The sequence below is a fragment of the Gopherus evgoodei genome, chromosome 2, assembly GCF_007399415.2.
Source record: "Gopherus evgoodei ecotype Sinaloan lineage chromosome 2, rGopEvg1_v1.p, whole genome shotgun sequence".
Taxonomy (NCBI): domain Eukaryota; kingdom Metazoa; phylum Chordata; order Testudines; family Testudinidae; genus Gopherus; species Gopherus evgoodei.
Genome location: NC_044323.1, coordinates 9,309,994 through 9,330,729, shown reverse-complemented (window position 1 = coordinate 9,330,729; position 20,736 = coordinate 9,309,994). Strand labels below are relative to the sequence as shown.

The 20,736-nt window shown below is 46.8% G+C and overlaps 1 long non-coding RNA gene across 1 annotated transcript; it reads left to right on the top strand.

Moving 5' to 3' along the window:
* Positions 1-291: 291 nt before the first annotated feature.
* Positions 292-19,614, top strand: LOC115645381. Its single transcript, XR_003998725.1, has 3 exons — positions 292-303; positions 4,400-4,406; positions 19,539-19,614. It is a non-coding gene; the product is annotated as an uncharacterized LOC115645381 (long non-coding RNA).
* The last annotated feature ends 1,122 nt before the right edge of the window (positions 19,615-20,736 follow it).

The window sequence follows — 20,736 nt, the reverse complement described above, 5'->3', positions numbered from 1 at the left end:
GAAAGCACCCCACAGGCATGGGGCTAAGTCTTCCTCTAAATCCAAGAAAAAGGACATTCCTTCTGCTAGCTTGGCCAAAGGGAACGGAGCACATTCAAAGTCCCACAGGCTCAAGAAGATGACCCAGAAATAATAGGATCCAAAGGTCTTAGGTGCTGAAGTGTCAGTACTGCCATCACCAGCACCCCACAAGGCACAAGACCTGCCTATACCAGGGAAGTCCTCAGTGCCAGTACCAATAACTGGGACGGGGGGAGTGCGCCTCACACCAGGAAGATCTGGATCTGTGACAGATCCCAAGAGGTCTTCAGCTGACTGGATCCAGAGTCTCCTCCTCCATAAGGCACCTCCACATCCAGGGAGATCATATCCCCTCCATGGGATAAGCCTAAGATTCGGGGTCTCTTGCTATCTTCGAAGATACTATACTCGGTTCCATAAGCTCTGATGGTACCACTACTAGAATCGGAGCCCACCTTCTCCTCTTCTGAAGGATCGGAACTGTGAGAAGAATTGCCTCTTCCATACACCATCACAGAGACATGCACATTCGTGAGAATAACTACCTCTCACCATTCTTGGAGTCACTGATACCTTCAATTAATCCAGCTTACTGGCCATATTGGAGACCTTGAGCAGTATCTTCCCTTGGTACCCAACCGATCCACAAGAGAATCACCACCTGCTTCCATGCCAAGAGACCCATCAAGCAGGTTCACGGATCTGAGAGTGGAGGAAGAATCTTACACCTCAGTCTCAGTGGTTCTGCTAGAGCTGGCTAGGTTCCCATTCTTCTCACCAAATGAAGCAGTAACTGCATCATTTCCCTCCTCACCAGATTACTTCAGATAGTTTCGGGAGCTTCTAAAGAGAGTTGTGGGAGAACTCCAGATCCCACTGGAGGAGATTCAAGACTCACAGCATATGCTCTGGGATATCCTACACACCTCAATGCTGGTAAGAATAGCACTCCCAATTAACGATGCCATATTGGAGCCTGCAAGAGTTGTATGGCATACCTGTCAAATGTTCCACCACTCCCAAAGGATAGGACAAACAATACTATATCCCTACCAAGGGAAGAGAATTCTTTTTCTCCTACCCTGCTCTGAACCTGGTGGTGGTTCAGGCTGCTGCAGAGAGGACCAAGCAGCAACACCCTGGATCCCTCCTGGGAACAAGGAAGGGAAGAGTCTTAATGTTCTGTGGAGGAAAGTCTTCTCTTCCTCCAATTTGCCATTCAAGATAGTCAATTATCAAGCACTATTGGCTAGGTATGACTTCCTAAATATTTGAGGAATTCACTGATGCCCTATCACAACAAGATTGTGCCTGCTTCCAGTTTTGAACAATGTCAAAATAAACTGTTTCAGAAATGTGATTTTGAATCCACATTCAAAACATTCCATTCAACACTCAAATGAGCTTTTGGAGAGGATCGTTTCATTGAGAGAAAACAAAAAAAATCAGTTTTGATTCTAAACTAAATTATTTTTTCTTTTAGGTTTGGCCTATGAATCACAAAATCATTCATTAATCACGGCTGCAATCATATCACTTAGCTGAGTCGGAGCTAGCTCAGGTGTCCTACGCAGAGGTCTTCTCTTCAGCAGCAAACTGAGTAATCAGTTACAAAATGACGGGAGGAACCCACACAGATCAGAGCCAGATGGTGAACACAGAGGCGTTAAAAGCAGCAGCAGTGATTAGGAGTAATGCAATCTATACAGGTGGCACAGGTGGAATTATTAGTCTAAAAGAATGGTAGAGGAGAGCCCACTTTGGAAATACCAGGGTAACAGCAATCTGTGATACATATTTAAAATGCCCAAGCTAAAGGTGTGCAGTCTTTGCAGATTGCATTTGGTCCTGTTGGTAATGCTCCTTCAACGAGGACTCAGCCAGAGTTCTTTTTTGGTGACACCAGTAAGGGCAGTAAGTGGCAAATGCAGTCAGTTTGTAAGTGTCTAGAGCGGTGTTTGGTCATCCTCATGTATGGAGTTCATGAAGGGGAATAGAGAAAAATTAAATGTTAAGGAAATTGTTAACAATAAATTTGCATTAGGTGGAAGGAGGTGGAAAGGTAAGCAGGAAGAGGAGAGAAGGCTTGGGAAGGAAGCAGTGGGAATAGTCTATTCCATTATTAAGGGGGAAAGGACTTTGGGAAGGGCCCAGAGTATGGAACTCCAGAGAAGTTTTCATACATCCTCTGTAAAACAGCCACTATAGAGGACCCTCTGAATTCCATGTACCAGGACAGCTTTGAGCAACTGAGGGATTGAAATTCTGCATGATGCATACGGCGAACCTCACAGCCACCTGCTTTCAATCTCTTTTCCTTATCTCACATCCAATCGCTCCTACCTAATTCACATCCCCACATGTTCCTAAGACAGTTTCCTGTCACATATCATAGAATCATAGACTATCACAGGGTCTGAAGGGACCTCTAGTTCAACCTCCTGCTCAAAGCAGAACCAATCCCCAACTAAATCATCCCAGCCAGGGCTTTGTCAAGCCTCACCTTAAAAACCTCTAACTTATCACAACTTATGTAAGAATACCAAGAGCAGACCAACATTTCTATCAAGGAATATAGCACACAAATAACCAACATTAGGAACATTAACATTTCCAACATACAGTGCACACATCTTAAGCTTCTCTTTCACACTTCATCCTAGTAATTAAAGGTGAATGGCTGAGTTCCTGTGGATCTGAAGTTTATAACGCTGCTGAGATTTAATTGTTCATTGTATGATTATGCTAGGACTCCTAGAAAAGATGAGAAAGCAAGCATTTAACTATGTTCCAGTGTGAATTAGTTCCAATGCTGTTAATGCACGTGTACAAAAACTTGCCATAGTGCAACAATACTGTTAAATGATGAGAACTGCATTTACTAACTATGCATAATCAAAATAAAAACCATACTTATTTTAGCAAAGATTGCAATGTTCCTTTAGCTCCAACCTTCCCAAGTAGTCTCCATTAAAAATTGTCTCTACAGTCTAGTAATCCTGGAACATTTTGTTCAGGATTCCCAACAGCTGCTGATTCTTAATGAGTTTCAAAAATTACTAAATACCACTCGCTCTGAAAAAAGTAACCTCTTCCTGAATCGCAGGAGACAATGATTCTTTTATTGCATTATGTAGTAGCTTTGTGTCAATATTTCTGTTTGTGGCAGATTAGCTTTAATGTATCATGATTACTACTGATGTACAGTAGAATTAATTTAAGAATTAATAAGAATTGTAAAAGCCCTGTATTTTTAAAGCAGAATGAGCCAGCTTCAAGTTGACACTGCCAGCCAAATTAAGATATCAAAGCAAGGTGTCTTGCTGGTTAGGCCAACACAATTAGCAAGTGTTAAAAGGGGCAGTGTTTTTTTGGGTGCAAAGATAGACAGAGACAGTTACTATGTGAACACAGCACCTTTATAAACACCTGCATTTGGACAAGTGCCAGGTACATCCACATCACCAAGGCAGTGGCTGCATTACAGCATTTCCAGTACATCAGCCCAGTCAGGTGTATTAAATGCACAAAGGAAATACTACAGCTAGGGCAACTGTTTGAGCTCCATAAAGAGACAGCTTCCTCCATCTTCTGAAGAAAAGTGAGACGCACAGAATTCATCCAAACCAGGTGACACCTTTCCTTGGAAAATTTTCCTTGCAATGCTGTAAAGAATGACCCCTTGGTAGAAGTGTCTCCTGTGGATGGGAAGTCACCAAGGTATTCAGGTAAGTCACCAAGGTATTCCCACAGCCACCCATTCATTATCATAAAGGAGTGCAAGATAGACAACTGGCTTCATATATAGAAACCGCATATACCATATTGAATTAAGTACAGGGTTAGATTGTAACACTAAGGGTATGTCTGCACTAAGAAATTAGGTCAACTTTATAGAAGTCGATCGTTAGAAAGCAATTTTATACAGTCGATTGTGTATGTCCCCACTAAGCGCATTAAGTCGGCGGAGTGCATCCTCACTACCGTGGCTAGCATCAACTCACAGAATGGTGCACTGTGGGTAGCTATCCCACAGCCCCGCAGTCTCCGCTGCCTATTGGAATTCTGGGTTAAGCTCCCAATGCCTGATGGGGCAAAAACATTGTCACGGGTGGTTTTGGATACATGTGGTCAGTCTCCCCTCCCTTCTTCCCTCCTTACCTCCATGAAAGCAACTGCAGACGCCATAGCACGGCAAGCATGGAGCCTGATCAGCTCACCGCTGCTCTTGCGAACATTGTAAACACCTTGCGCATTATCCTGCAGTATGTGCAGAGCCTGGCTAAGAGCCACCAGCACGAGGATGACAGTGAGGAGGAAGTGGACACAGACGTTCCTGAAAGCATGGGATGTGGCAATTTGGACATCATGGCGGCAGGGGGCTGGTTGATACAGTGGAACGCCCAGTGGGCCCAGAAAACAAGCACAGACTGGTGGGACTGCATAGTGTTGCAGATATGAAACTATTCCCAGTGATTGCGAAACTTTCGCGTGCATAAGGCACTTTCCTGGAACTTTGTGACTTGCTTTCCCCTGCCCTTAAGCGAAGGGAATATCAAGATGAGAGCTGCCCTGACAATTAGGAAGCAAGTGGCGATAGCCCTGTGGAAGCTTGCAATGCCTGACTGCTACCGATCAGTCAGGAATCAATTTGGAGTGGGCAAATCTACTGTGGTGGCTGCTGTGATCCAAGTAGCCAACGCAATCAAAGAGCTGATGATATCAAGGGTAGTGACTCTGGGAAATGTGCAGGTCATAGTGGATGGCTTTGCTGCAACGAGGTTCCCTAACTTTGGGGGGGCGATAGATGGAATGCATATCCCTATCTTGGCACCGGACCACCTTGCCAACCAGTACATAAACCGCAAGGGATACTTCTCAATGGTGCTGCAAGCACTGGTGGATCACAAGGGACATTTCACCGACATCAATGTGGGATGGCCAGGAAAGGTGCATCATGCTTGCATCTATCGGAACTCTAGGCTGTTCGAGCAGCTGCAAGAAGTGACTTACTTCTCAGACCAGAAATTTACTGCTGGGGATGTTGAAATGCCAATAGTTATCCTTGGGGACGCAGCCTACCCCTTGCTCCCATGGCTCATGAAGCCATACACAGGCAGCCCAGACAGTAGTAAGGAGCAGTTCAACTATAGGATGAGCAAAAACAGAATGGTGCCTTTGGATATATAAAAGCTCGCTGGCACTGTTTGCTGACTAGATTAGACCTCAGAGCAACCAATATTTCCATTGTTATTGCTGCTTCCTGTATGCTCCATAACAGCTGTGAGAATAAGGGGGAGACATTTATGGAGGGGCGAGGTTGAGGCAGATCGCCTGGCGTCCGATTTTGAGCAGCCAGACACTAGAGCAATTAGAAGAGCATAGCTGGGTGTGCTGTGCATCAGAGAGGCTTTGAAAACCAGCTTCATGGCTGTCCAGGCTATGGTGTGACAGTTGTGTGTTTCTCATTGATGCAAACCTGCCCCCTTTGTTGATTTTAATTCCCTGTAAGCCAACCACCCTCCCCCCTTCAATCACAGCTGGCAAAGGAAATAAAGTCTCTATTGTTTTGAAACCATGCATTCATTCTTCATTAATTAAAAAAAAAGTGAGATAACTGACAAGGTAGCCTGGGTGGGTGGGGAAGGAGGGAAGGACAAGGCCACATTGCTTATTATAGCCACACTATAAATCAAAACTGTTTGAATGACAGCCTTCTGTTGCTTGGGCCATCCTCTGGAGTGGAGTGGCTGGGTGACCGGAGCCTCCTGCCCCTGCGTTCTTGGTAGTCTGGGTGAGGAGGATATGGAACCTGGGGAGGAGGGCAGGCAGTTGTACAGTGGATGCAGGAGCGGTCTGTGCTCTTGTTGCCTTTCCTGTAGCTCCACCAAGTGCCTGAGCATGTCCATTTGCTCCCCCATTAGCCTTAACATCACCTTCTGTCTCTTCTCATCGCACTCACTTAATGCTTTCTTGGACTCTGTCACTGTATGCCTCTATGCATTCAGCTGTGCCCTATCAGTGCAGGAGGACTGCATGAGCTCGGAAAATATGTCATCGCAAGTGCGTTTTTTTTCGCTTTCTAATCTGCGATAATCTCTGGGACGGAGATGATAGGTGAAACACAGAAACATTTGCACCTGCAGGGGAATAAAAAAAGGAGAGTAGAATTTAAGACGATACATTTCTGAGAAAGGGAGACTCAGTGAATGAAACAATTCACAGCAGACAGCATACGTGCTTTAGGTACAAGGTTGCATTTTGCCTTTTACATGGAGCGCCTGCTAGTATGGTGACACATCAGACATGGCTGGGCAACAAAATTCGGTTTCCAGGCAGCCATGGTAAGCCAAAGGGTACGCGGGGTACTTCCGCCTTCATAACACGTGGGAATGCTTTCAAACTGCAGCAGCCCCCTTTCCCATAGCAAGCAATGCCGGCTGGGTTTGCCATTTAAAAAGGGAGGCTGTGGTTTTCAGGTAGATGTGTAGCACACACCTCCCTCCACCCCACCCTGTGGCTATTCTCTGGGATGATCGTTTCACATCTCCCCCCACTGCCTGACTATTCTCATGGATGATCCCTTTTAGCCAAGCGCAAACAGCCCAGCATGAACGGGGGCCTTTTACCGTTCCCTTACAAAAACTCCCCTCTTTCAACCAGGTGAACATGAATGATATCACCCTCCTTAGGCTAAAACAGAAAGATATAAACCAAATGTTGCTTGAATGTGACCAAAACCTAGGACCATTCACTGCCATGCTTTGTGCTGCAGTGATTCCAGACTACTTGCTACTGGCTTGGTGTGATAAAGTGTCCTACCATGGAGGACCGAACTAAGGCAGCCCTCCCCAGAAACCTTCTGCAAAGGCTTACAGAGTACCTCCAGGAGAGCCTCATGGAGATGTCCCTGGAGGAGTCCCGCTCCATCCCCAGACACATTGACAGACGTTTCCAGTAGCTGTACTGGCCGCAAATGCATCCAGTCTTCAGGGTAAATCAGACATTAAACACTATTGCTTTTAAACCCTGTACTGTAGTCACAAACATGCACTCACCAGAGGTGCCTTCTCTGGCTTCAGGGTCCTGGAACCCACCTTGGGAGGGTACTGGCTCCAGGGTGGTGAAGAGGTCCTGACTGCCAGGGAGAAATGATTCTTCACTAGCCTGCTGCGCATTCTCTTCCTCCTCCACAAAATCCTCCTCTGTGTTGCGTGAGACTCCTCCCTTGCAGGTGTCCATGGACAGTGGTAGGGTCCCCCCCTAGAATGCCATGCAGCTGATCATAGGAGCAGCACGTATGGGGCTCTGACCCAGAGTGACCGTTTGCCTCGTTTGTCTTTTGGTAGGCTTGCCTGAGCTCCTTAACTTTCATGTGGCACTGCTGTGTATCCCTGCTGTAGCCTCTCTCCACTATGCCCTGTGCGATTTTGGCATACATATTAGCATTTCTTCTTTTTTATCAGAGTTTGGCCTACACAGACTCTTCTCCCCGTACAGCAATCAGATCCAGTGTCTCCCATTCAGTCCATGCTGGCGCTCATTTGCGATTCTGGGACTGCATGGTCACCTGTGCTGCTGAGCTCGTTATGCTGACCAAACAGGAAATGAAATTAAAAATTTCCCAGGACTTTTCCAGTGTACCTGGCTAGGGCATTGGAGCTAAAATTGCTGTACAGAGCAGTCACATTGGAGCACTCTGGGATAGCTCCCAGAGGCCAATATCGTCGAATTGTGTCTGCACTACCCGAAATTCAACCAAGCAAGGTCGATTTTAGCGCTATTCCCCTCACTGGGGAGGAGTACAGCAGTCAAGTTTAAGAGCCCTTTAGGTCGATGGAACGGGGTTGGTTGTGTAGACACATTGCTTAGAAAATCGACCTAACATGGCTAAATTTGACCTAACCTCGTAATGTAGACCAGGGCTAAGACTAAAAGTGTTTGTGTATGCGGGATGTTTATATGAATGTTACATTGAAACCACTGTATTCTCTGTATGTGTTAGATATTTTCTGCAGTTTGTGTCTTTTATTTTGCTACGCCGTTTTATTGTATAGTTCTTAAATCTAATTCTATTGTATTTCTTTAAATCCTATGTATCTTTTCTTGCCTTATTAAACTCTGTATATTTTATTAGTTCTGTTAAATAATAATTATTTTGTTTTCAAAGAATTTCTGCTTGTGTTTTGTCAGTCCTTGAGCAGAAGGCTGTATCTGTGTCCTTTCAGGGGTTAGCAAGACTAGCTTGCTCTGGGGAGCCCTTTGGAGGTTGGAGACAAGCCCCTGCTAACACCCTGGCAATTCCTTTGGGGCAGGCCACAACCTTGTTACCCTTTTGCTAAATCAGAAGCGCTATCGTAGGCTAATTTAATTGGCTTCTAAAATTTAGAGTAACAGGAACAAGAAACATAAAGCTGTTATTAACCTTGCAAAACATAGGAAATACGAAACAACTATTTCAATTTTGGTTTTATTTGTTCTGGAAGCGGAGATATATCTCAACCACAGTGTGTAATTTGTGCACAAGTACTGTCCAATGAATGTTTGAAACCTTCCAAATTACAGGGACATTTAATTACAAAGCATGAAATCTATAAAGACAATTAATAATCATTTTTTGAGCAAAAGGCCAAGGAACTGCTTGGTACTTAAGCAACAGTGAAATCCACAACTATTATGGATAAAAAGCTTGTAAGGTCACCCTACATAGTGGTGTGGAAAATTGCTTAAGCAAAAAAATAGCTTATGATTGCTGTGCGTTTGACAATGCCGTGTGCTACTGAAATCACAAAGGAAAAATTTGGAGAGAAGAAGGCAAAAATACCAAAGTCAAATGCACTATCAAATGACGGATCACTTGTATATCAGAAGACATAATTTTGCAGTGTATTGATTGGCTACACGAGCATAACAATTAGATGAATCCACCGACATTACAAAAATGCCCCATTTACTTGCCTATTTTCGGTATGTGTGGAATAAGGAAATAAAGGAAGACTTTTTGTTTTGCAAAGACCTCAAGATGACAACAAAGTTAGATGACATTTTCAAACTGTTAAATAATTTCAGTAGAAATCAGCTGGACTAATTGCATCAGGGTCTGCACTGATGGAGCAGCAGCAATGACCAGAAAACAGTCTGGCATAGTGCAAAAATAAAAGTTGTTGTACGTCATGCTATTTGGACACACTGCTTTTTACACCATGAGGTGCTTGCTGTGAAAAATACTGAAACAGGTCTTCACTGTGTTCTGAACACAGTGAAGAAAACACTTCTTAATTTTATTAAATCCAGGGAAACAAACTCCAGGTGTTTTGCTGCACTTTGTGAGAAGTGGGTGCAGAGCACCATTCCTTGCTCATGGATGCAGAGGTGAGATGGTTATCTGGAGGCAGAATGCTTACCTGTATATTTAATTTCAAGGAAGAGTTATGTACTTCCTTAGCTAAGAAGCCTGAACTTGCCAAAGTGCTAGAAGATGATGTGACTGGCAAAACTGGGTTACTGTGCAGATGTATTTAGTGAAATGAATAAACTGAATAAAACTATACAAGGTGAGATCATTTTATTTCCCAGCATGAAAGAATTGAGGCATTCAACAGAAAACTACAACTCTGGACAGTTCTTGTTTGTTGGGGAACTACTGATATGTTTGAGCTCTTACATTCAGGAACAAAACATTGACTTTGACATAATTAAATCTCAGCTAGCAGCACATCTGTCTGGTCTGCTTAACAAATTTAATGCTTATTTTCCTGCACTCACAACAGAACAAGCCATACATGCCCATGGACTGCAAACCCAGTTAGTGAGATTATAGCTAAACTTCCATCCACTTTCCCATCAAAACTGTTAGAAGAGTTCATTAACATTTCATCACACAGCTCCCTCAGAACCAGGTTCAATGAAATACAGCTGGATACATTTTGGTGTGAGTGTTACAATAAATACATCACTGTTTCTTCTGCAGTGCTGAAAGTCTTGATTCCATTTATTACCACCTACCTATGTGAAGCTGGATTTTTCAGCCATTACATCAATGAAAAGAAAGGATCAACATTGACCATGATATGCACACGTGCTTGTCGAAGATATCCTCACATTTTCACAGAACTGTTGATCAGCACTGGCAACAAATTTCACACTAAGTGAAACAAAAATAATACTGTTTTTTTATTTTTGTACCTACATTATCCTTTTTTTTGTATATTATATATGTGTGGGTGTTTAACTGTATAATTATCAGTTTAATACAACTTTTAATCTACTGCATATTCAGAAAAAAAATTGTAGTGGCACAGGTGGGCCATAGAGTTTTTATAACATGTTGGGGGGGCCTCGGAAAGAAAAAGTTTGAGAACCCCTACACTAGTGCCTAGTTTATGTACCCAGGAGCTCCTGAAGGAGGGCAAATTATGGGCACGAGTTCCATCAATACCCCACCAAAGTTAGGATCCCCATACTATCAAAGCCATCAATTACCTCTGGAATATCTTTAATATCTGCTGTAGTTAGTCGTTGGCTGTATGTATGTGTTTCTGGTGTATGCTGTCCCAGCTCTGCACAGACCAGACACGGCAGAACTCGTTGCGAACTGTCCAGTAAGACCTCAAGACTTGGTTTAGTAGCAAAGGCACCTGGCCAAGTTTATTGACGTCGAAGAATGGTGCTTATGCCCTGGCTCAATGGTTACAGGTACACTAACACATGTATGCCTGTGACAATGGACCAGCTCAGTGAATGGTGGGACTTTCCATTCCCCCCTTGGCTGGCCAAAGACACTCCCTAGGAGGCGCCTTATTATACTCCGATACAAATAAGTTATGTTTTGCTTCTCTGACATGGTTATTTATCACCCTTTCCCTTGTACATGTTGGTTCAATCAAAACATCTCTATCCATCACAATGTCGTCTGACCTTATCTTCAACAAGGGATCAGTGTGTCCTTGTATCATCTTCGGGGATTGTGTTTGTACCATACTATCGGGGTGGTCTGGTATCACCCTCCTGGAATGTGCTTGCACGAGTGCCCTGTGCTTTCTACTCTTCAGGAATCTGTGTGGTTCTTCTCTGAGTGCTGTCCCTGTGGGTGCTCCACGGTAGGTGACGGTGCATCCCGGCGCCGTTGATTGGAGATTTTCGGTAGCAGTGCCTGGTTGGGATGCATGCACTCAGTTAGTTATCTCCCATCTTGTTGGAATCTTCTTGAGCGCGTGCGTCCTGCACCCTACTCAGTTCCTTCTGAACCGTCCTCAGCCGAAGATGGGACTCGGAGCAGCACTGATCCTCGTCCCTGGTTTTGGAAGGAAACAATTACATAGAAATAGTTAGTTAGTAATATCCCAGTTGTTTCCCTTCCTTTAGAATAGTTAGTTTAAAAAAAATTCCCCTCAAGTTTATCTTCCACTGAGACACTCTCCCCTGACATTACTGGGGCAGTAATGCTGGGGGCTACAAGATTCAAGGAATGAGCTTTCTGTCAGGACTTTATACCAATGTCCGATGGACACTCACACTGTGTCAAGTGCCTTGACGAGACACACGTCCCTGCCAAGTGTTTCCACTGCACAAGACTCAAAACCAGGGCTCATCCTGACAGAAACCTGCGGCTGAAACTGCTTCTCATGCAGAAATCCCTGCAGCTGCCTCTGGAGACAGGCAATGGCAAACCCTCCCCCTCACGCTCCCCGGCCAGGTCTGAACTGCCCGGGAATATGGCTACACCCTCTCTGGAGCAGAGGCAAGAAGCTCTGCAGCTGCCTATGGAGCAAGGCAGTAAATCCTGCTCCCTTGCCAGGTCAGAACTGGCCAGGAGCCCGGCTTCACCCTCCCACGTGAAGAGGCAGGAAGCCCTAATGTCTCCTCTCAGAGACACTCAAGAGGGTGAATGATCTCTGCAGGGTCTTTACCCTTGGTGCTGTCAGCCCGGAGAGCAGGCAACTCTGACCACCCCTGCACTTTACAAGCAACTCTCACGGGGCTCTAAAGCAGAGACCCGACTTCCTGCAGCGGGAAGCTCTCCTCGGCACCAGCTTCTCCGGCACCGACGATGGACCCGATGCCAACAACAAGTTCCACACCTGGCACTGAGCCTGCCTGCTACCCCCAGCAGATTCAGACCCCTTGCGGGGCTCTCACAAATGGCTCTCGGCTCCTGCCAAAGTGAAAATAAAATCACTCTGGGCTGCTGCTCAGACTTCACACTCTGCAGCACACCAGCCTAGGGAGCAGCAACAATTCCTGCATTAGCATGATATCTCTGTGGTTCCTAAGCCTGATTCTCCGCTCCAGGACAGGGAGCACTCATTGTTTGAACAGCAGTTCTCCCCATGTGACCTGGATACTTTCACTGACAGTGAGAACGGCACACAGCAGCAGGCAGAGTTCTCCCTGCCTGAATCTTCCCCCCCACTGGAACCATACATATCCCAAGACATGGGGCATCATAAGAATCAGCCTCAGTTTCCCTACTTTGTCTCCCAGTAGCCAGGACCCATTTTTTTCCTACCCGGTGCCCTGGCCTCAGTGGTACCCATGGTCGGCTCTTGCCACCGCTCCTCCTTGCGCCTCTTCTAGCAGACCGCAAGCTCGTCCTATGCCTATATCCCCAGCAATATCAACATCTACAGCTCCTGAACCCCCTCCTGAAGACGTGGGCTATGAATCCTTCCCGGTTTTACTGGCTCCTGCCTCGCCATCAACCGCAGAAATCACCCTTATGCCTCCACCTCCAGAAAATGTCGACGACTTTATGCAATTCCACAAACTTTTTAAGAGAATGGCACTCTGCCAGGACATCCCTTTGGAGGAAGTCCAGGAAACACAACCCAGGCTTCTCAAAATCTTCCAACCCTCTGCACCTTCAAAGATAGCACTACCCATAGAGAAAGCTCTCCTAGAACCAGCTGGTACTCTCTCGCAGACCCCTGCCTCCATTCCACCAACATGCAAGAAAGCTCAATATAAATACTACATGCCTGCGAGGGACATCAATTTCTTATTTTCCCACCCACAACCCAATTCTGTTGTGGTTGATGCAGTGACACAGAGAACAAAGCAACCAAACTACTGGCCCACTCTGCAGGACAAGGACCTCAAACGTCTTGAGCTCCTGGACCACAAGGTTTATACTCTTCTACTTTGCAATATAGAATTGCAAATTTATTCTACTCTCCTTGCAAGCTATGACCATGACAACTACAACAAGCTCTTTGATTTGATTCCCATATACCAGAGGACAGGAGAGCGGACTTCCAGTTAGTCCTCGTCGAAGGTCAATTGGTGTCTATCATGGCACTGCAAGCATCCATGGACATGACTGATCCAGCAGCCTGCACCACTGCAGTGGTGATGCGCTGGTCTTTTTGGCTCTCGGCATCCGGTATCCCCAAAGATTTGCAGTCCGAAGTGGAGAGTCTCCCCTTTGACAAAGATAACGTCTCCCCTGCCAAAATAAATGAAATCTTTCACACTATGAAAGACTCTAGAGCGAGTTTGCTCATATTGGGCACATACTCATCCCTCCCCAGGAGACAAGGGTATCAACCTTACCAAAGGCCCAGTGCACAACAATATCACCGACCCCAGCCCAGACTGTATGACACCAGGAAAAACCGCAACAGACCTCTTAGACACAGGCAAAACCAGGCGCAACCAACTACTTCCCACCATTGGGTAACAAAAAAATTTGAAGTGCTCCTTGGGGGTATATGCAACCACCCCTTGACTCCGCCACCTATTTGCCCATTTGGCTACTGCCTCCAGACTTTCTAAGATGTCTGGCAACAGATCACTCAGGACTGCTGGGTCCTGGAAATAGCTCAGTCAGGTTACTCCATTCCTTTCCTATTTTCCTTGCCCACCCTTTCTCCTTCCCTGTCCCTCTTAGGGACCCCTCTCATGAGCATCTTCTGCATGCAGGTGGTTCATCTTCTCCACCTAGATGCAATCGAACATGTGCTGATGCAACATCAGGGAAAAGGATTCTACTATCAAAAAAAAGGCAGGGGGTGGAGACCTATATTGGATCTACGCTGCAGACCCTGAGCATTCTCAGTAAGAATTTAGGATTTCTTTAAAAAAAAAAAGTGTGCTGGCAAAGAGCCAAGTGGATGTGGGTGTGGCTTGGCAGAATCCCAGCTCTGTAGTAAAGGACATCATTGAGCATGTGCAAAAACATGCCAAGGCAAAGACCAGACATGCCCAGGCCAAGACCCGACAGACAATAGTATAGTACTAGTGAGCATGTGGAGTAAAGGATGGAGTGACAGAGAGGCCAAAAAGGACTTTGAAGAACAGCTAGCCAAAAACTCCAAAGATAATAACAGAATGTTTTTTAAGGGCATGAGAAGCAGGAAGCCTGCTAAACAACCACTTAGGCCCCTAGATGATCGAGACACAAAAGGAGCGCTTAAAGACGATCAAGTCATTGAGGAGAAACTAGATAAATTCTTTGCTTCAGTCTTCACGGCTGAGGATGTTAGGGAGATTCCCAAACCTGAGCCGTCCTTTGTAGGTGACAAATCTGAAGAATTGTCACAGACTGAAGTGTCATTAGAGGAGGTTTTGGAATTAATTGATAAACTTAACAGTAACAAGTCACTGGGACCCAATGGCATTCACCCAAGAGTTCTGAAAGAACTTAAATGTGAAATAGCGGAACAATTGCCGGACAACAAGGGAAGGGCTTGAAGGTCACCAGTACTGGGCAAAGGCAAGTGCTCAGGCCGAGGCTGGCTCTTACCTATGACAGTCCTGATGATGGCATTGTTCATGTGGAAACAGAGCAGCACCATCAAGTCCCAGTCCCTTGGGGCCAATACTCCAGGGGGCCTGACAGACTGGGATCATTGGGTACAGTAGCTCAGAGCAGGAATGGTCACGAACCCTCCAGCCTCCTCCAGATGCCTTTGATCCCACCACTCAGGGCCAGCCCCTTCTCCTCATTCTACCCAGCATCCAGAAGCTCTCCTTTTCTTTCTGCTGCCTGCTTGGGGCACTAGGCTCCTCTGGCCTTGGGTAGAGGCCATCACTGCTCACTGTTCCACCAACATACAGAGTTTTGGGGGGCAACGTTCCCCCACGCTCTGCCCATGGCAGACCACCCAGTATGGTGTCACAGCCGACCTTTGGAGTGTGGCCCAGTTTGGGAACACCTGCACTAGAGGACAGCTTTGGGTAAAAGTCCATCCTGATTAGAAGAAGTGAAGCAGCAATTGGAAATAAAAAGACAATATATAACAAGCAGAAGGGGAAAAAACATCAAGACAAAGTAGACAATATGAAGTACAGAAAACTAATATGGGAAGCTAAAGACATCTGGTGAAAATCCTTGGCCTGCAGGGCTAAGGACAGGGCCGGTGCTGCTATTAAGGAAAACTAGGCGACTGCCTAGGGCGCCAAGATTTGGGGGAGCCAAAAAGCGGTGCCCCCAATTTTTTTTACATCGTTCCTGGGCTGGGCTGCAGGCGGTGCGCTGACACGTGCGGCTCAGACTCCCTCTCCCAGCGTAGCAGCTGCTCCATGCAATTATTGTCATTACCAGCGGGGGCGCCAGCGGCTGCGCAGAGCTCCACTTAGCGCTCACGTGGCATGAGCCTGGTGATGGGCACGACAGCAGGGCTTCATGAGGAAACGGCTCAGCCTCCACAGTCAGCCCCAGCGGGGGGCACAGAGAACAAAAGAGCCTCGGGTGGCGATGTGGTGAAGAAAAAGGACCCAACGCCCGTGCGTTGGGCAAGGTAAGCGCTTCCCCACAGCTCGGCCTTGGGTGCCTGTCCTCCTGCTCCCCTTGTGCATAGGTGGCTGGAGAGGACGGCAGCCTGCAGAGCTGAGCTGCCCCTCTCCCTGCCCCAGCCTCTGTCATGCCCGGTATCTGGGTTTTAAGCCCTGCTGCTGTGTTATGCCTGCAACAAGGAGGCCTAAGCCTGTCAGAGACCCCCATAGCAGCTGCCTGAAGAAGTGCTTGGGGGAATCACGCAGGAGCATGATATTTGTTTGAGTTCCCTCCTCATGGAGGCTGCGCTCCACTTGGTGCAGGACTGCAGTCTCAGCAGGACTCTAGGCCCAGCAGCTCGCCTCGGTTTGTAGACTTGTAGTGCTCCCCATCACCGGGCTCAGTCTGGCCCCACTACCCTTCACCAGTGCCCAAGAAGCAGTCAAAAAGTTGGATGGACTAGTTAGGTTAGGTTAGGTTAGTTGTCATGCTGTTGCTTGGCCAGTGTAGAGACCACTTGTCATAAACAGATAGCTAAGGGTTAATGTCTCTTTCACCTGAAGCACCTGACCAGAGGACCAATCAGGAAACCGGATTTTTTCAACTTTGGGTGGAGGGAATTTGGTGTCTGGGTCTTTGTTTTCTGGCTGCCTGCTTTCTCTGAGCTTTGGAGAAGTAGTTTCTGTTTTCTAATCTTCTGTTTCTAAGTGTAAGGACAAAGAGATCAGATAGTAAGTTATATGGTTTCTTTTCTTTGGTATTTGCATGAATATAAGTGCTGGAGTGCTTTGATTTGTATTCTTTTTGAATAAGGCTGTTTATTCAATATTTTTTTAAGCAATTGACCCTGTATTTCGTCACCTTAATACAGAGAGACCATTTGTATGTATTTTTCTTTCTTTTTATATAAAGCTTTCTTTTAAGACCTGTTGGAGTTTTTCTTTACTTCAGGGAAATTGAGTCTGTACTCACCAGGGAATTGGTGGGAGGAAGAAATCAGGGGGGGAGATCTGTGTGTGTTGGATTTGCTAGCCTGATTTTGCATTCCCTCTGGGTGAAGAGGAAAGTACTTTTTGTTTCCAGGACTGGGAACAGAGAGGGGGAGTCACTCTGTGTAGTTTCACAGAGCTTGTGTCTGTGTATCTCTCCAGGAGCACCTGGAGGGGGGAAGGGAAAAAGGATTATTTCCCTTTGTTGTGAGACTCAAGGGATTTGGGTCTTGGGGTCCCCAGGGAAGGTTTTTCAGGGGGACCAGAGTGCCCCAAAACACTCTAATTTTTTGGGTGGTGGCAGCAAGTACCAGGTCCAAGCTGGTAGCTAAGCTTGGAGGTTTTCATGCTAACCCCCATATTTTGGACGCTAAGGTCCAAATTTGGGACTAAGGTTATGATACCACTGAATGCATAATATTCCTCTATGATCTGTCCTGAGCAAAACTGGCAGTTATGAGGTAGTGCCTATGAGGGACAGGTGTCTGTTTATGTCATCCAGCTATCATGTCTTAGGTCCTGGGAGGGGGAGGGGGCTTTTCCATCCTGCTTTCATTGGATCAAAGTCAAAGATTATTCTCATAGGGAAGTCAGTAGGCATTTAGAGCAGATGAGCATACCACCACAGAGAGCACTTGGCAATCATTTGGAGGTGCATGGCTGGTTGGACAGAATGGGTTCTGCAGCACTCCCAGTCAGATTTTTACATGAAGGAAGTATACGTGATTAAAAAGGGTGTATTTCTGATTACAATCAACATTGCTTAATTTTAAGGAAAAGTCATCTTGATCTCTTAATCAATATTTACGTCAAACAGTTGATGAAATTCAAATAGTGACTTATAGTAAGTGATGTATTCTCTATCCTTTACTTTTAATAGCGAACAAGAAAAAGAACTGATAGGAATACAATTTCATTTTTTTTTCGTTTTCAGTTGATGCAGCCTCATGGCAGATAAAAAAAATTGTCTGGGGCACAATTTCGTAAGCGGAAGGATGATAAGCAGAAAGAAAGAAAAGAAAGAAAGAAAGAAAGAAGGTTCATTTCTGAAACATCTCCATCCACTGGCCAGAGACGAAGGTAGTTCAATGCAAAAGGATCAAGCAGAGATGGAGGTGGGGACGAGAATTTCAGAAGTTGAAGAAGAGTTTGAAGAACATAATCTGAATATTGAAGACGAATCAAATGAGACACACGAGGATCAAAACTTGGAAGACCATGAAAGCGAAAATGTCACTCGTTTGAATTTGAGCTTTAGTGATCCTGCTACTTGGGCCAAATGCGATGATCAAGTCCGATAAATTCTGGGGGAACATGGGCCGGAACAAGTTCAGCAGTTCAATTTTCCCAAAGATAGTAAGCAAAGAAAATTCTCGACAATTCATTACAAACGTAGACTTGTTAATGGAGAAGAAATGCACTGTCAGTGGCTGCAGTATTCCACATCAAGTGATTCTATCTTGCTTCTGCTGCAAGTTGTTTGGCAGTAATACTATTTGCACATCATCTCTTTCTGAAAAAGGCTCAAGGGATTGGAAAAACATGTCTGCAATTCTTTCACGGCACGAGAAAAGCAGTGAACATTTGACGAATGTTCAGACATGGAAAGAACCTTAACTGCGATTGAAATACAAGAGAACAAATGATGAAGAACATTTGCACTTGATTAAGCAAGAAGAAAAGTATTGGCAGCAAATACTAAAATGTCTGATTGCTTTGGTCAGAGTTCTTGGTATGCAAAAAAGATGGTTACTCACCTTTGTAACTGTTGTTCTTCGAGATGTGTTGCTCATATCCATTCCAGTTAGGTGTGCGCGCCGTGCGTGCACGTTCGTCGGAAGATTTTTATCCTAGCAACTCTGGTGGGCCGGCAGGTCGCCCCCGAGAGTGGCGCTGGCATGGCGCCTGATATATACCCCTGCCGGCCCGCCCACTCCTCAGTTCCTTCTTGCCGGCTACTCCGACAGTGGGGAAGGAGGGCGGGTGTGGAATGGATATGAGCAACACATCTCGAAGAACAACAGTTACAAAGGTGAGTAACTGTCTTTTCTTCTTCGAGTGATTGCTCATATCCATTCCAGTTAGGTGAATCCCAAGCCTTACCTAGGCGGTGGGGTCGGAGTGAGAAGTCGCGGCGTGGAGCACTGCGGAGCCGAAGGCCGCGTCATCTCTGGACTGCTGGACCAAGGCATAATGGGAAGCGAAAGTATGAACGGAGGACCAGGTCGCTGCCCTACAGATCTCCTGGAAGTTGGCGAGGAAAGCTGTCGATGAGGCTTTAGCCCTGGTAGAGTGCGCAGTCATGTGCCCCGGAGGGGTATGAGCCAAGTCATAACAGGCTCAGATACAGGACGTTACCCACAAGGAGATTCTTTGAGAGGAAACGGGTAACCCTTTGACACATTCTGCTACCGCCACAAAGAGTTGGGGGGATTTGCGGAATGGTTTGGTTCTCTCTATATAAAAGGCGAGCACGAGACGGACGTCCAGTGAGTGAAGCTGCTGCTCCCTGCGGGACGAGTGGGGTTTCGGGAAAAAGACAAGGAGAAAGATCTCCTGGTTGACGTGTAAGGCCGAGACCACCTTGGGGAGAAAGGCTGGGTGCAGTCTCAGGTGCACCTTGTCCCTGTGGAACAGAGTATATGGGGGATCTACCGTGAGTGCCCGGAGCTCCGACACCTATCTGGCTGAGGTGATGGCCACCAGGAAGGTAGTCTTCCAGGAGAGATAGAGCAGGGAGCAAGTCGCTAATGGCTCAAACGGAGGAGAAATGAGCCGGGTCAGAACTAGGTTCAGGTCCCAGGTAGGGGTAGGGCATCGAATCTGGGGGTAAAGACGCTCCAAGCCTTTAAGGAATCTAGTCACCACAGGGTGAGAGAACACAGAGTGGCCATCCCCCCCCACCCCGGGTGAAAGGTGGAGATGGCCGCCAGGTGAACCCGGAGAGATGATATCTCCAGGCCCTGTTGCTTTAGAGACCAGATGTAGTCTAGGATATTGGCAATGGAGATCTCGGTGGGAAGGAAACCCCGTTCCGTGCACCAACAGGTGAAGTGCTTCCATTTGGCTGAATACGTCGCTCTAGTGTAAGGCTTCCTGCTGCCCAGGAGCACCTGCCGCACTGGGGTAGAGCAGTGGGGTTCAGACCGGTTCAACCACTCAGGAACCACGCCGTGAGGTGCAGTGATTGCAGGTCTGGGTGACGTAGCCTGCCGTGGTCCTGGGTGATCAGGTCCAGGTGAAGAGGCAGGGGGACAGGGTCGGCCCGAGACAGGTCCAGCAACATGTTGCCTGGGCCATGCTGGAGCTATCAAGATCAAGCGGGCCCTGTCCCTGCGCACCTTCAGAAGGACCTTGTGGACGAGCGGGAACAGAGGGAATGCATAGAACAGATGCGTCGTCCATGGAATAAGGAAGGCGTCTGCTACCGAACTGGATTCCCGGCCTTGAAAGGAGCAGAACATCTGGCACTTCCTGTTCCCTCGAGACGCGAAGAGGTCCATCCGGGGACATCCCCACCTCTGGAAGAGCGAAAGGGCGACGTCCAGGCGAAGGGACCACTCGTGGGAAAGGAAGGATCTGCTCAGATGATCCGCCAGCGTGTTCCGAACCCCGGGGAGGAAGGATGCGATGAGGTGAATGGAGTGGGCTATGCAGAAGTCCCAGAGTCTCACGATCTCCTGACACAGGGCAGAAGACCTCGTGCCACCCTGCTTGTTGACATAATACATGGTTGTTGTGTTGTCGGTGAATACCGAGACACAGCGACCCTGAAGTTGATGACGGAATGTTTGGCAAGCAAGGCGGACTGCCCTCAATTCCTGTACGTTGATGTGGAGGGCCAGTTTGTGGGGTTACCACTGGCCTTGGGTCCGCAGGGTTCCGAGATGGGCCCCCCAACCTAGATCTGAGGCATCCGTTGTCAGGGACACTGAGGGCTGGGGCGAATGCAACGGTAGCCCCACGCACACCACGGACTGGTCCAGCCACCACTGCAGGGAATCTATTATG